The 17,066-nt window shown below is 44.5% G+C and overlaps 1 non-coding gene across 1 annotated transcript; it reads right to left on the reverse strand.

Annotated features, from left to right (window-relative positions):
* Positions 1 to 11,594: 11,594 nt before the first annotated feature.
* Trnas-cga (transfer RNA serine (anticodon CGA)) lies at positions 11,595 to 11,669 on the reverse strand. Its single transcript has one exon. It is a non-coding gene; the product is annotated as a tRNA-Ser (tRNA).
* Between the last annotated feature and the right edge of the window lie 5,397 nt (positions 11,670 to 17,066).

The following is a 17,066-nucleotide window of genomic DNA, read 5'->3' on the forward strand; positions in this document are numbered from 1 at the left end:
CTTCTTCTTAGCACATGCTGAGTCAACTTCTAAGGTTGCTACCCTTAAAGTAAGCTCTTCTACAGCTAGAGGTACACTTTCATATACTTTATTTAGTTTGTTAGCGACAGTGATTACATTTTTTGCTGTCGAAACCAACTCATTTTGTGTGGCTTCAATGTTTGTGTTTGCGTCTGTAATTTTCTTTGTGTGTTGTTATACCAGATCGTGAGGGTCATTAAACGAATCTTCTGTTTTAACTCCGAAATGTCACCATGAACTTCAGAAAGTACTCCATGCATTCCAGAATGAGAATTCTGGAAACATCGCCCAGGCTGTGGCTATGCCATGTCTCCTCAATATCCTTTCTTTCAGGAGTGCTAGTTCTACTAGGTTCGCAGGAGAGCTTCTGTAAAGTTTGGAAGGTAGGAGATGAGGTACTGGCAGAATTAAAGCTGTGAGTACCGGGCGTGAGTCGTGCTTCGGTAGCTCAGCTGGTAGAGCAGTTGCCCGCGAAAGGCAAAGGTCCCGAGTTCGAGTCTCGGTTGGGCACACAGTTTTAATCTGCGAGGAAGTTTCACTCCATGCATTACTTGTGTTTTCATATTATCCAATTTTTCGCCTATTTCAGTGCGAAAGTTTTTGGCTAAGTCACCGAATTTCTGTGAGATCGGGTCTTGAAATCCTTCAGTACTTTATTTTGTTCTTGTTTTATTACAGTTAGATCTTGTGTGACAGTGTTCATATCTTGTGTCAAATTACTGAAATTGGTATTGATGTTATCTAATTTCGAGTTCATATTAGATAGGAGCTGCCATAGCAGTACTTCAGTTGTACTACTGTGGTTGCTGTGCTTCCCAAGTCAATGTTTGTGTTGTGACCAAGTGGCGTTCGTAACGTGTTGTCACGATTCATATTTTGATTGCTCTCCAATGTTTCATTCATGAGCGGTATGTCGCTCTGGAAGGTGCGTGACATGGTTACGTCAATAGTAAACATTGTGCGTCAAGGTTATTTTGCTGTGGAGCGTCGCTGTCATTTGTCGCTCCTGCGACGTTCATCTCTGATCTACTTAAACTTTCTGCAATACTTATGCATGGCGCCTGAATTTCAACTCTTCGATATCGCAATTCTACGCCAGCTTGGCTGATTGCGTTTATGCTATTGTTATCAACAATTTGCATAGATTTTTCGGCCATGTTATATTAATTTGTAAGAAATAAAAATTTCACAAAATCTTAAAAATCTCCTACTTTAATTACTACACTTGATAAACGCAAATTACGAAATGTCAACGACTGTTTTTTCATCTAATATGATGCTCAAACTATTTTGTCACAATTCTTTGTTTTACTGAGAATGCGTATCACACTGAAAAAATTCTGAAAAATTTTAGCCAAAAAAATTAATGAAGGAGTTAATGAGGGAAAGGTTTCTATCTACATCAAAAGAGGCGCTACCTAGCTTAACCATGCAAGCAAGTTGCGCAGCCGTCCTACCTTTGCTGCCCCGAGCAAACCAGTTTACAATGAAAAATTTTCCGTGACTTGCGTCCAGTTCTTAATCCTTTCAAAATTTTTGCGTTTTTGTAATACTTGCTCCCCATCGTGATTCATGCAAATAGAAAATACAGACAATTAATTTTATAATTCATAGCAATGTCATAGAAATTTCTAACTATAACAATAGTTAACAACACTATTAACGATCGGTGCCCAGAAGTCCTGGCACACAGGTCGCCAAATGTAAGATATTTTAAAAATGAAAATAATAAATATAACTATACTGAACATGAAAAATGTAATTGCTTGCGTAAATGTTTGTCTTGTGCTTAACTTAATTTCGTTTCGGACCTCGCTGACCTAGTTGACGATATGGGCAGCAGAGGACTCCGTGGACAATGGCACTTCTCGTAATTACAAAACAATTTACTTCACATACTTCAATAAATAAAAATGCTTAATACTGATCTTCAAAATTGTGTTATTCACTCATATAATAGAATACACCGCTATCACGATACGTCGTCCTGCTGCATACTCGAAAGTCTGATTCTTCCTCTTAAAAACAAAAAAGAATTGTACAAAAAATTGAATGATAAAATGTTTTCTTTTGTCTGCGCCTTACCGCGCATTCCTAATTAATGTCTTTGCTAATGTGTCTGTTCGATCGGTATTTCACTTTTGCTTTCTCCTTAAATAAATATTAAGTTAGAGGCATCCTGGGGGATCTTTCATCATGTTCCTGTACAAATATAGGCATCGGTCTACAGATGAGTTATCTAATATATCAATACATGATGGTTATGTACATAATAGCATTTAACAATACACAGTTTCAAGCAAAACAAGGAATATATGACCTGTTGTTTATTAAAATGAGAACTACACCTTGGGAGTAGGAACGTACTTTAAGCAAAGGCAACTCATTGACCAAAGTCTATGTCAAATATAACAAAAGTTAAAAATAGAATTCTGAGTGTTTAGCATACTCAGTGTAAAGCAAGAGGAGAGAAGTTATAAACATTTTATAAATCTTTATAATGAACCACGGTAATACACAGAATGTGGATAAGAACCCATAATATAATATTTCTCTACTACATTTGTATAATGCAGAAAACTGTCTGCAATAAAAGTGTCTTTAACGTCAGGTGTTGACTTTGAAATGCTAGATGAAACCTGTCACATGTACGTCAGGCAGTCTCTTCATATTATTAAACTGGACTATAAGGATTACCTGAAAGACAAGAGTAAAGGGGTGGTCGGCAAGAGGGAGGAGTAGTGGTATAATTCAATTGTATTTTAACTTGTTTGGTCCTCTACATTGCCAAGTAACTTGTCATCGACATGTTTTTATTTCATATGGCGAAAATACTCTTTTGAAGACCTTTGACAAATTTCTTATAATTTTGTATAAGTAATGCTTATAATCCTGATCTTCCCTTCGGTACTGCTCTGTGTACATTTAGTACCGGTATTCGTATGTTTGCTTTTAAAGTGCTATGTCATTTATTTACATTCATGTCATGCACTAAACATTTTAAGTTATGAATAACGCAATATGGCGGTTTAAACCATTTTAACCCTGTAAGCATTCATGCTATTCTGCACTTCTTTTGTAAAGAACTGTTAACATTTCCTGTATATTACACATAATTATTTGTATCTTTGGATAGCTTCCGTGAAGACGGTCCAAGGCCGAAACCGGTAGACATTTGGATTTAAAATAAAAGCAGCCGATGGTTCATATATGTATTTTATACATTACTTAACGGCTGTTGACAGATACCTTCCAAAAATATTTAGTACTTATTTGTTTGCCGACCGGACCCAGGTGTACCAAACTCTTTACATGCCCAGTTTTAACGACATCAGTGACCAAAGACAGCACTGCCGTCAGATGTGTGCTTACTCCAAGATAAATGGCATCAAGATCATACTATTTAATTGTATGTACATTACAAACAATTAAAAATAACATATAGTAATAGATTTAAATTTTAGCATAGCGATACTTTAGACTATCAAGAGACCACAAAAAAAGAAACACAAACACCCTATATACAGAGATTTTCAATATCAGATGCTAACCCACTGTGAGCACATTTCATGAATGAAATAAGTGAAGGAACATGTTTACAATTGCGGTCTAAATTTCTTTGTGACGAAGCTAGGCGGACGGGAAGTTACTGATTTCTAATGTTATCCAATGATAAGCATTTAAACGTTCGCAGGACACAACATTAAACATCATACGTTACAGAGACTGCAGTCTTACACAGATTTAACAGGGAGACCCAACCGATAACTGAACCCGTGGACTTGAACTTTTTTACATGACGTATTGAGAAGCGATTATCAGTTTAAATTTTCTTTTCTGATGAGGCAGAAGTGACACAGAATGTGACAAAAATTGGTACGATAAGTATGATATATAAATTCGCGAACGATCATGGAACCAAGGTGCCAGGGTAGCTCCATACTGAGAAACAATTGTGGGTAACAGAAGGTCATACACTTTACCGGAAAAATTAACAGACGCGGCTTAGCACCGATTACCTAGCGACAAATTACCCGCCCTGTTGGAGAACGTTGCTCTTGTAGAAAGACAGCGGATATGATTTATGCATGACGGAGTACCTCCTCATTTTATACGTCTCGTACTGTGGGGCCTCACACCAACCTTTAATGAACGATCGATTGGTCGAGAAGGTCAAGTAAGACGGCTACGCTGTCCACCTGACATTAGCCCCTTGGGTTTCAGGTTACGCGGACACTGAAAGCCATTGCTGTATTTCCCATCCATAGATAAAGTACTCGCCTTACATAAGCGTCTCTGCCGTGCATGTTACTTAATCCGAGTACATCCAGATGAGTTCGCATATTTCACAATGCTTTCAGTGCTTTAAAAGGAAAGCCTCCTGGATGTAGAAGAATGACTGGCAGCTACCTGAACACTACTTGCTGGCTTGAACATTTCCTCAACCGTTTAAGATTCCGCAATTCTCCAGATTGAATTTTCACTCTGCAGTGGACTGCACGATTATGTCCTAGCAGATTAAAAATCTATGCCATATCAGGACTCGAACCATGGACTTTTGTTTCCGCGGCAAAGTGCTCTACCGAATTTTTTTTTTTTTTTTTTGACCTCATTTTGTTCTATATAGTTCGTTGAATTTGTTCGGGCGGACGCCCGATAACACCCGTTCAGATTCTTCGTTGATTAGCTCATTCAGTTTTTTATTACCGAGGGCAACTAACACTCTGACCGAACACGCTGAGCTACCGTGCCGACCCGACTGAGATATCGAAGCTCGACTGAAAATGCTCCTCCCTCCCCTCCAAGTTTACCACCGCCAGTACCTTCTGTGCTGTCTGCCAAACTACAAAGAAGTTCTCCTGGGTAACGTAGTGGAACTAGCGCTCCTTGAAGAAAGGATATTGTGAAAAAATGGCTTAGCCACAGGAGATTGTTTTCATAATGGATTTTCACTCTACAACCAAGTGTGCTCTAATTTTAAAACTCCTCGCAGATTCAAACTGTGAGCCCGGGCAGGATCTCTTATCTTACCTAAATTAGGAATTACACTACTGGCCATTAAAACTGCTACACCAAGAAGAAATGCAGATGATAAACGGGTTGTCACATTGTTGCATTAATTTGTTATGAAAGCGGTGCTGATAGACAATAAAAGCGGGTTAAAAGCTGTGAGCTCTCTGAGGAAGTTAACCTTGCATTACTAAGGAACTGTTTCACCAGGTATCCATTCTAGCTTACCAAATACCAAACCAGACTAACATTAATTATAATCTTTTAATCGTCATACGACAACCGGTGATAAGAGAATTTAAATAAAAAGAAATAAATCGGTTTATATTTGGAAATTTATTTTAAGATTGATCATTGAAATTTGAGCATATTAAACTTGATTCATAACTAAACTGGTGCCTTATCTAGGATTGTGAAAATGTGAGTTTGTAATCTTACGGAACACATCAAATAGGGAGCCAGGATTGGGAGACTACATACAACACTACATTCATAAAATAACACACGAAGAACGTTGTAACATATGCAAGAGGAAATTAACCACAACCAACCGATTCAATTTTCACCCAAAGAAGTAACGTTCGTAGCGCAATCCTGTCCGTCATGTAATTAGCACACACTGGTATACTAAATTCATACTAACTCTCTGTGAAATCTTCCCGAAAAGAATAGCTGAGAGCTACTTTGATGCTTACACCACATGCTTTACGTGGTCAACTTGGTTTACACAAAGAGTGTAACTCCACAATAATTTTGATAATTAAAATAAATTACATTGAAACGCAATTTACAAAAGAAAAACCTCGAACTGGTTACTATCGTCTTACTATTAACATGATGGGTGCAACAATTGTATAACCACGTGGTACTGGTCTCACAAAGTACACCCCACGTGGGTTGAACATAAATAAAAGTTGCTATACAGAAAAATATTGTCAAGACGAGACGTTATAATCTCACGCACATTCGCATTTAAGATTGATGATCTTAGTTAGAGTTACTGATCATCACGTGGTTCCACTTTACTCACAAAGTAGTGACAAAGCAACTACCGGAAGATATTCTGAACTGTACACTCGAATCACACTGCGTTGCAATTTAAGATAACATTATATATTTTAGAGCTAAACCTGAAATAAAGGTGATTAAATTTTCAGTTAGGCTGAACTTAAGAAATCCATTGTCCTACGGACTTAGCAGACACGCGCTTAGCCGGAGATATTACCACTTCAGACGCTCGCCACGGACAGACTGACCTGGGTTTCTACCAACGGTGCTTCCGTATACAAAACGGAAGTGAGAGGCAGCTTCCTATACCAACATGAGAAGGGAGGACAGGACAATACTAAGGATAGAAACCTCTTTGCTTTTAGAAAAGGTAGCTACCTGTTCCGACGTTGGTCCTACTGTTCTCTAGCAGACAAGCTTGTCTACTACCATCCAGCATCCAACTAGAAATATATTTGCTCATTCATTCATTCACACAGAAGGGAAGGGGGATGACAGTATCTTATCACATACTGTATATAAAAGAAAGCGGATGTAGGTTCCGTATGAGACTGTGTGACATGAATTACATATAAACTATGTTTTAAAGTATAGTAGTGTGACAGATCGTTCTTGTTTATGTGTAAAAGTAACACTTTTCACTGCTCAGTCTCCTCCCGGATAGTCAGAAACAACACAGTAAATTTAGAAGAGGAATTTATGCCGTAAATGACAACAGATTTAAGAAATTAACATGAAAGGAATCCAACAGAGACTTTTCAGGGTATTCATTGGACAAATACAGTATAGAAGAATTGACATGGGATTACATTTTCACGCAATTTGGGTGCATAGATCTTGAGAAATCAATACCCAGAACAACCACCTCTGGTCGTAATAACGGCCTTGATACGCCTGGGCATTGAGTCAAACAGAGCTTGGATGGCGTGCACAGGTACAGCTGCCCATGCAGCTTCAACACGATAACACACCTCATCAAGAGTAGTGACTGTCGTATTGTGACGAGCCAGTTGCTCGGCCACCATTGACCAGACGTTTTCAATTGGTGAGAGATCTGGAGAATATGCTGGCCAGGGCAGCAGTCGAACATTTTCTGTATCCAGAAAGGCCTGTACAGGACCTGCAACGTGCGGTTGTGCATTATCCTGCTGAAATGTAGGTAGGGTTTCGCAGGGATCGAAAGAAGGGTAGAGCCACGGGTCATTACACATCTGAAATGTAACGTCCACTGTTCAAAGTGCCGTCAATGAGAACAAGAGGTGACCGAGACGTGTAACCAATGGCACCCCATACCATCACGCCGGGTGATACGCCAGTATGGCGATGACGAATACACCCTTCCAATGTGCGTTCACAGCGATGTCGTGAAACACGGATGCGACCGTCATGATGCTGTAAACAGAACCTGTATTCACCCGAAAAAATGACGTTTTGCCATTCATACACCCAGGTTCGTCGTTGAGTACACCATCGCAGGCGCTCCTGTCTGTGATTCAGCGTCAAGGGTAACCGCAGCCATGGTCTCCGAGCTGATAGTACATGCTGCTACAAACGTCGTCGAAATGTTCGTGCAGATGGTTGTTGTCTTGCAAACGACCCCATCTGTTGACTCGGGGATCCAGACGTGGCTGCACGATCCGATATAGCCATGCGGATAAGATGCCTGTCATCTTGACTTGTGATACGAGGCCGTTGGGATCCAGCAGGCGTTCCGTATTACCCTCCTGAACCCACCGATTCCATGTTCTGCTAACAGAAATCAGATTTCGACCAACGCGAGCAGCAATGTCGCGATACGATAAACCGCAATCGTGATGGGCTACAATCCGACGTTTATCAAAGTCAGAAACGTGATGGTACGCATTTCTCCTCCTTAACACGAGGCATCACAACAACGTTTCACCAGGCAATGCCGGTCAACTGCTGTTTGTGTATGAGAAATCGGTTGGAAACTTTCCTCATGTCAGCATGTTGCTGGTGTCGCCAGCGGCGCCAATCTTGTGTGAATGCTCTGAAAAGCAAATCATTTACATATCACAGCATCTCCTTCCTGCCGGTTAAATTTCGCGTCTGTAACACGTCATCTTCGTGGTGTAGCAATTTTAATGGCCAGTAGTGTACAAAGATGTTCTTCTGGGTAACTTGGTGCGAATACCGCTCCTTGAAGAAAGGATATTGTGAAAAAAATGGCTTAGCCACACGAGATTGTTTTCAAAATGGATTTCACTCTACAGCCAAAAGTGCTCTAATGTTAAAACTCGTAACAGATCAAAACTGTGAGCCCGAACTGGATCTCTTATCTTACCCAAGTTAGGAAATACATCGTGTTGGATAAGAAAGAAACCGCCGCCATACCTGTATCAGAGGGGCACAGAAGCAAAGTAGCTTTCATTCTCTGTGTGTTGTTCACGTGTGTCTAATGTTGGTTAGTTTGATATAATAAATGTCTTTCACAAACCGAGAGAAACTACACTCATGGAAATTGAAATAAGAACACCGTGAATTCAATGTCCCAGGAAGGGGAAACTTGAAACTTCCTGGCAGATTAAAACTGTGTGCCCGACCGAGACTCGAACTCGGGACCTTTGCCTTTCGCGGGCAAGTGCTCTACCAACTGAGCTACCGAAGCACGACTCACGTCCGGTACTCACAGCTTTACTTCTGCCAGTATCCGTCTCCTACCTTCCAAACTTTACAGAAGCTCTTCTGCGAAACTTGCAGAACTAGCACTCCTGAAAGAAAGGATATTGCGGAGACATGGCTTAGCCACAGCCTGGGGGATGTTTCCAGAATGAGATTTTCACTCTGCAGCGGAGTGTGCGCTGATATGAAACTTCCTGGCAGATTAAAACTGTGTGCCCGTCCGAGACTCGAACTCGGGACCTTTGCCTTTCGCGGGCAAGTGCTCTACCAACTGAGCTACCGAAGCACGACTCACGTCCGGTACTCACAGCTTTACTTCTGCCAGTATCCGTCTCCTACCTTCCAAACTTTACAGAAGCTCTTCTGCGAAACTTGCAGAACTAGCACTCCTGAAAGAAAGGATATTGCGGAGACATGGCTTAGCCACAGCCTGGGGGATGTTTCCAGAATGAGATTTTCACTCTGCAGCGGAGTGTGCGCTGATATGAAACTTCCTGGCAGATTAAAACTGTGTGCCCGACCGAGACTCGAACTCGGGACCTTTGCCTTTCGCGGGCAAGTGCTCTACCAACTGAGCTACCGAAGCACGACTCACGTCCGGTACTCACAGCTTTACTTCTGCCAGTATCCGTCTCCTACCTTCCAAACTTTACAGAAGCTCTTCTGCGAAACTTGCAGAACTAGCACTCCTGAAAGAAAGGATATTGCGGAGACATGGCTTAGCCACAGCCTGGGGGATGTTTCCAGAATGAGATTTTCACTCTGCAGCGGAGTGTGCGCTGATATGAAACTTCCTGGCAGATTAAAACTGTGTGCCCGACCGAGACTCGAACTCGGGACCTTTGCCTTTCGCGGGCAAGTGCTCTACCAACTGAGCTACCGAAGCACGACTCACGTCCGGTACTCACAGCTTTACTTCTGCCAGTATCCGTCTCCTACCTTCCAAACTTTACAGAAGCTCTTCTGCGAAACTTGCAGAACTAGCACTCCTGAAAGAAAGGATATTGCGGAGACATGGCTTAGCCACAGCCTGGGGGATGTTTCCAGAATGAGATTTTCACTCTGCAGCGGAGTGTGCGCTGATATGAAACTTCCTGGCAGATTAAAACTGTGTGCCCGACCGAGACTCGAACTCGGGACCTTTGCCTTTCGCGGGCAAGTGCTCTACCAACTGAGCTACCGAAGCACGACTCACGTCCGGTACTCACAGCTTTACTTCTGCCAGTATCCGTCTCCTACCTTCCAAACTTTACAGAAGCTCTTCTGCGAAACTTGCAGAACTAGCACTCCTGAAAGAAAGGATATTGCGGAGACATGGCTTAGCCACAGCCTGGGGGATGTTTCCAGAATGAGATTTTCACTCTGCAGCGGAGTGTGCGCTGATATGAAACTTCCTGGCAGATTAAAACTGTGTGCCCGACCGAGACTCGAACTCGGGACCTTTGCCTTTCGCGGGCAAGTGCTCTACCAACTGAGCTACCGAAGCACGACTCACGTCCGGTACTCACAGCTTTACTTCTGCCAGTATCCGTCTCCTACCTTCCAAACTTTACAGAAGCTCTTCTGCGAAACTTGCAGAACTAGCACTCCTGAAAGAAAGGATATTGCGGAGACATGGCTTAGCCACAGCCTGGGGGATGTTTCCAGAATGAGATTTTCACTCTGCAGCGGAGTGTGCGCTGATATGAAACTTCCTGGCAGATTAAAACTGTGTGCCCGACCGAGACTCGAACTCGGGACCTTTGCCTTTCGCGGGCAAGTGCTCTACCAACTGAGCTACCGAAGCACGACTCACGTCCGGTACTCACAGCTTTACTTCTGCCAGTATCCGTCTCCTACCTTCCAAACTTTACAGAAGCTCTTCTGCGAAACTTGCAGAACTAGCACCCCTGAAAGAAAGGATATTGCGGAGACATGGCTTAGCCACAGCCTGGGGGATGTTTCCAGAATGAGATTTTCACTCTGCAGCGGAGTGTGCGCTGATATGAAACTTCCTGGCAGATTAAAACTGTGTGCCCGACCGAGACTCGAACTCGGGACCTTTGCCTTTCGCGGGCAAGTGCTCTACCAACTGAGCTACCGAAGCACGACTCACGTCCGGTACTCACAGCTTTACTTCTGCCAGTATCCGTCTCCTACCTTCCAAACTTTACAGAAGCTCTTCTGCGAAACTTGCAGAACTAGCACTCCTGAAAGAAAGGATATTGCGGAGACATGGCTTAGCCACAGCCTGGGGGATGTTTCCAGAATGAGATTTTCACTCTGCAGCGGAGTGTGCGCTGATATGAAACTTCCTGGCAGATTAAAACTGTGTGCCCGACCGAGACTCGAACTCGGGACCTTTGCCTTTCGCGGGCAAGTGCTCTACCAACTGAGCTACCGAAGCACGACTCACGTCCGGTACTCACAGCTTTACTTCTGCCAGTATCCGTCTCCTACCTTCCAAACTTTACAGAAGCTCTTCTGCGAAACTTGCAGAACTAGCACTCCTGAAAGAAAGGATATTGCGGAGACATGGCTTAGCCACAGCCTGGGGGATGTTTCCAGAATGAGATTTTCACTCTGCAGCGGAGTGTGCGCTGATATGAAACTTCCTGGCAGATTAAAACTGTGTGCCCGACCGAGACTCGAACTCGGGACCTTTGCCTTTCGCGGGCAAGTGCTCTACCAACTGAGCTACCGAAGCACGACTCACGTCCGGTACTCACAGCTTTACTTCTGCCAGTATCCGTCTCCTACCTTCCAAACTTTACAGAAGCTCTTCTGCGAAACTTGCAGAACTAGCACTCCTGAAAGAAAGGATATTGCGGAGACATGGCTTAGCCACAGCCTGGGGGATGTTTCCAGAATGAGATTTTCACTCTGCAGCGGAGTGTGCGCTGATATGAAACTTCCTGGCAGACTAAAACTGGGTGCCCGACCGAGACTCGAACTCGGGACCTTTGCCTTTCGCGGGCAAGTGCTCTACCAACTGAGCTATCGAAGCACGACTCACGTCCAGTACTCACAGCTTTACTTCTGCCAGTATCCGTCTCCTACCTTCCAAACTTTACAGAAGCTCTTCTGCGAAACTTGCAGAACTAGCACTCCTGAAAGAAAGGATATTGCGGAGACATGGCTTAGCCACAGCCTGGGGGATGTTTCCAGAATGAGATTTTCACTCTGCAGCGGAGTGTGCGCTGATATGAAACTTCCTGGCAGATTAAAACTGTGTGCCCGACCGAGACTCGAACTCGGGACCTTTGCCTTTCGCGGGCAAGTGCTCTACCAACTTTTTTTTTTTTTTTTTACCGTTTTTTTATTATCAGATTGACTTGGTATATTTCACGAGAATTCAGACAACCATAGTCAAATCATCATTTAATATTAGCTGCAAAAAGAAAATCAACAAATTAGGTGAAACACAAATAAAACATTTCTTCTGAAGGGGAAGACCAACCCGTTACCACCACCCGTATGAATTTTGGGTGTATATATATACATGCAAAGAGAGAGAGAGAGAGAGAGAGAGAGAGAGAGAGAGAGAGAGAGAGAGAGAGAGAGAGAGAGAGAGAGAGAGAGAGAGAAAAAAAAAATACGAAAAAATACAACAAGGGAGGGGACTCGAGCTCAGGGAAGAAACAGGAATCACAGGGGAACTTAACCAACCCCTTGACGGTTAAACACAAGAAAAAGCATATTCGCAAAAAGCGCTCGGTATTGTGGTAACCGCTGCCATTTCCAATGCGCAGTTGACAAATAATGGTGAAAAACGCGGGGATCTGGGTCATTACCGCCTTCAATGACGTAATGGACATAGTAACCCAAGAGCCAGACAATCGTGTTCGTTTTCGTCTGAGGAAAATAAGAGATGTCCGGATGTAAGAAGATGTCGTCTGGGAATGCGGTTTCAGGCCCTCTAGTAAGAAAAGCTAATTGACGGCGGACCCAGAGCCAATGATCCCGTCCGCAAGCAACTAGCCTGTGAAGTAAGGTGTCAGTTTGATGACATTCCTCACACTGATCAGTCGGACGAAGGCCAATACGAAAAAGACGATCACCAGTAGGTATCAGACGGTAAATGACCTTATACCACGTTGAAACAATCTCCATCGGCAAAATGGGAAGACTAAGATGAGACCAGACCGTTTTCCATGACGTTGACGGGGAAGCAAGTTCAACAGAAGAAGGGAAACATACTGTACCCCAACGGATTTGTAGCATGTTGGTAGTAATATGCGTCATAGAAAGTATATCAGCACCCAGAATACCGACAAGTACAAAGTATTCACGAATGTGCCGCAATTTAGGATTAATCCGTCCAACATCAACAGGAGGGGTCAGACTGGCCGGCCGGAGGCGGGAAAGTAAACGAGAGGTGACTGAATGCGGAGCCCGCGTACAGGTTAAAACATTGCGGCGGGCAAATAAGATGGACGTCTTCACTTTGATATCTGAAAGACCCAATCCTCCAAGCTTCCGAGGCCTGGCCACAACTTCATACCGGACACGGAAGACATGGCGGCGCCACAGAAATCGACTAGACAGCTGTTTCAGCCTGCGGGCCATCATCGCGGGAAGCGGGAAGACCTGCGCAACGTAGTATATTTTACTGAAGACATAGGTCTCTAAAACCCGTGCCTTGTGAAGGAGGCTAAGGGAACGGCGGTCATGTTCAAGGATCGCCCCGTGAACACGACTCGTAACCTCACGCCAATTTAGTGCCGCCATTTTGATCGGATTACGATCCACTATGATCCCCAAGGTCTTATGGCGATCGACAACCGTCGCCCAAGGAATGACGACATGATCAAAGCCTCTCAACGGCAGGAACGTGCATTTGCGATCATTAATGCGAGCACCAGCAAGACCACAAAATGAATCCAAGGTATCCTTAAGCCGCGGTATATCCTCGGCATGTCGTACTAAAACCATGACGTCATCGGCGTATGCACGGACTGCAAAAATTTCCCCCAATATATTCCAGCCACGTAAGTGCATGGTGAGATGGCGAAGTAAGGGCTCTAAGGATAGAACAAAAAGTGACATGGATAAGGGGCTTCCCTGGGGTAACCCCCGTCTGATCGATATCCGGGGGGTAGGGTGACCGTTCACAATCACCGAGACACTGATACCGGTAAAAAGATTAGTTAAGACTTGTCGAGCATCATTATTAAAGCCGACAGCGGTGAGCACTCTCGATAAAAAATCATGGCTGACGCGATCGAACGCTTTTTGGAAATCAAGAAAAAGCAAAGCCCCTGGGATATTAGCGGCAGCCGCCACCGAGATTACATCGCGACATTCGAGAACGGAAGTCAGTATCGTGCGTCCAGGCACACAGCTTTGGTGGGCGGCAATAATGGTATCGAGCAGCTTAGAGAGACGGACATTAATTGCTCGAGCGACAAGTTTATAATCAAAGTTAAGGAGAGTAATAGGACGGAGGGAATCAATTGCTGGTCGACCTGTGGATTTCGGGAGGAGGACCATTCTGCCTTCCTGAAAAGGAGCAGGAAGTAAGACTCCCCGCATCACTTCATTTACCATTGACGTTAAGGTGTCACCAATGAGCGGCCAAAATTGAACATAGAACTCCTTAGGAATACCATCTAATCCAGGCGACTTGCGGGACTGCGATCCTGCAACAACATCATATATGTCATCCTTCTGAAAGGGACGCAGAAAGGCGTCGTTTAATTGAGGAGTGACGACGCGAGGCAGCAAGGAGGTAAAGTCGTCAAGAGAGGTTTCCGCCGGGACATGAGTATCGTACAGATCAGTAAAATAGGTGTAAACGAAGTCAGAAATGTCACGGTGAGAGGTGAACACGCGGCCGTCAGCGGTTGTGAGGGAGGCAAGGCACCCACGTTTCCGGCGCGACCGTAAACGGACTAGATGGTAGAGTGACGTCAGTTCCTCTTGTAGAAGGGAACGTGGTTGAGACCTCGTCCGCAGGCCCTCCATTTGAATGCGTTTGAGCTGCAGCAATTTGGCTTTGATGCGCTGTATATCAGTAACCCGGAGGGGAGCATGCGTAGCACTATCGTACAGTTGACGTAAGACAGAATAGTAAAATTCTTGCGTTCGTCGATCTTCTGCCACCTTCGCAGCCCCAAAACGCATGAGAGCCCTACGGATGTGTGGTTTTGCATACAGTGTCCACCATGCCACGATAGACGGGTACCGGTCCATAGTACGAGAACAACGAGTCCAAATGTCCTCCAGGACGATACCAAGGGAGGTATCTTGCAAATACGCGATATTGAGCATCCAAGGAGGACGAAACAATTTTACCGGTTGTCGCTCGTAATTAAACGTAACGGCTACAGCGCAATGATCAGTAAAACAGGCTGGTATCACATCAACAGCCAGAAGTTGCCCACACAAGGAATCGGAAAGGTAAAAGCGATCGAGGCGACTGCTAGACGTGGGAGTAAAGTAGGTATGTCGCACAAGTGTAGGATAGCAAGAAACCCACACGTCACGCAGGTGCAAGGAGCGCACAAGGTCGTCGAGTTCTTTACTGAAATTAAAATTAGGAGACTGATCTACCGGCCGTAGAACACAATTGAAGTCCCCACCTAAAATTATCTTTGTCGGGGATTTACGAAGCAGGTAAATGACTTCTTCTTTATAGAAACTCGAGCGTGCGGTAGTACAACCCGAACCAGAAGGGGCATAAAGAAGGAGTAAACTGAGATCATAAAACGTGCACCCGATCCCCCTTCCACTTTCGAGTACTTCGAAATTCATCAACGGAATGCCTTCTCTATAAAACAAGGCAGTGCCCGTAGAAAGTTCGGAAGCGACATTAAAAAACGTCGAGAACCCAGGAATGGAAAACTGGTCGAATAGGACTTCCTGTAAAAAAACAACATCTGCCCCAGACTGATAGATAAACTGTCGCAAAGCGGCGAGCCGAAGCTCAGAACATATTCTGTTAATATTCAGAGTAAGAAATGTATATGCTTGCATTGAACTTCAACCTAGAAAGAAAAACAAAGATCGGTAGAGAGCCGTCAGCTGACGGAGCAGCATACAAGTAATCATACCAGAAACAAGCGCTGAACCACAGAGAGAAAAACTACGAAACAGAACCCTCATCTTCCCACTGCTTTTTCTTCGGCCGTGACGCGGCTCTCCGTGGCTGTTTACGGATTCGACTGCGGCTCCGCGGTGCCGACGCTGCAGCGTTCGGCTGCGTAGGAGCATCATGTAGACATTCCGTGTCAGATTGCGAGAGAGAGGCCTCTACATCCCACTCGTCCGCAGACATGGGTTCACGGTGGGACAGTTGGTGAATAACAACGGGATCCACTGGCTCTGGAGAATCAATCAGTTGTTTGATGGGAGGAGGCTGTGACCCAGAGGGGGCGACAGAAATTCCAGAAGGGGGATGCGAAACAGAGTCAATAGGAGAAGTGTCAGAGAGCACCGGAGAAGACACGTGGCAACCAGAAGCAGGTTCCGTCACGGGCGTCTCCGAAGAGGCTGCCGCGGTAGCAGGAACAACGTCAGATAAGGTGTCAGGGAGCTTCTGCAAAGGCGTGATAGCACCTGTGGCTTCCTCATCCACGATTTCCGACTGAGAAAGAGAGTCCTTTACCGGAGGCCCATCGGAAGGGCGAGCCAATAAGGAAGATTCATCAGCCGCATCATCCTGTGTTCGCCGACGCTTGTTGTGAGAAATCAGCGCGGGAACATCGGAATTAAGGGCAGCAACATCCCTACTCAAGGACAACGGGGGAAAATCACGGCCGTTGTCCGGCAACGGATCACTGCGTCGCTCAGTAACAGTGAGCGATTCAGTCCGAGATCCTTGCGGGAGAAGATCAGCTAAAGTCAATTTTTTACGCTGTTCGTATGTAGGTTTTAATACCACCACACGCCGCGGACAATTAGTACGGAAATGACCAGTTTCATTACAATAATAACATGTTCCTTCCTGGCCACTGTACGTGATATGGACCCTATAACCACATACCTGTAGGTGAGAAGGAATAGGTTTTTTGACCACCATTTCCACCGACCGAATACCACTATATACCTGTAAGCGGTGCTGAGCAGACCAGCGTTCCTTTCGAATATGGCGTACGTCCCCATAAGGAAGCAAAACGGACTTCAGAAAAGAGTCGTCAACCTCGGGCGGAAGGTTAAATACCCGAACATTCGTATATATCACTTCTGCATTTGCCAAGAGAACCATACTAGTGGAACCATCACGGTGCGTAAAGGGTACCTGAGAACCATGGCGAGAAAGTAGCCTATCAACCTGGAGCGGGTCAAGAAACTTAACAAAAAACACATATAATTCGCTGTCGAAATATGCGGTATGCACCTGATCAGTAGTGACCTTAACTGTATCGACTAACCAGTCATGTATCTCCAAAGAACCGGGCTGG

This window comes from Schistocerca gregaria, chromosome 5, assembly GCF_023897955.1.
Source record: "Schistocerca gregaria isolate iqSchGreg1 chromosome 5, iqSchGreg1.2, whole genome shotgun sequence".
Classification (NCBI taxonomy): domain Eukaryota; kingdom Metazoa; phylum Arthropoda; class Insecta; order Orthoptera; family Acrididae; genus Schistocerca; species Schistocerca gregaria.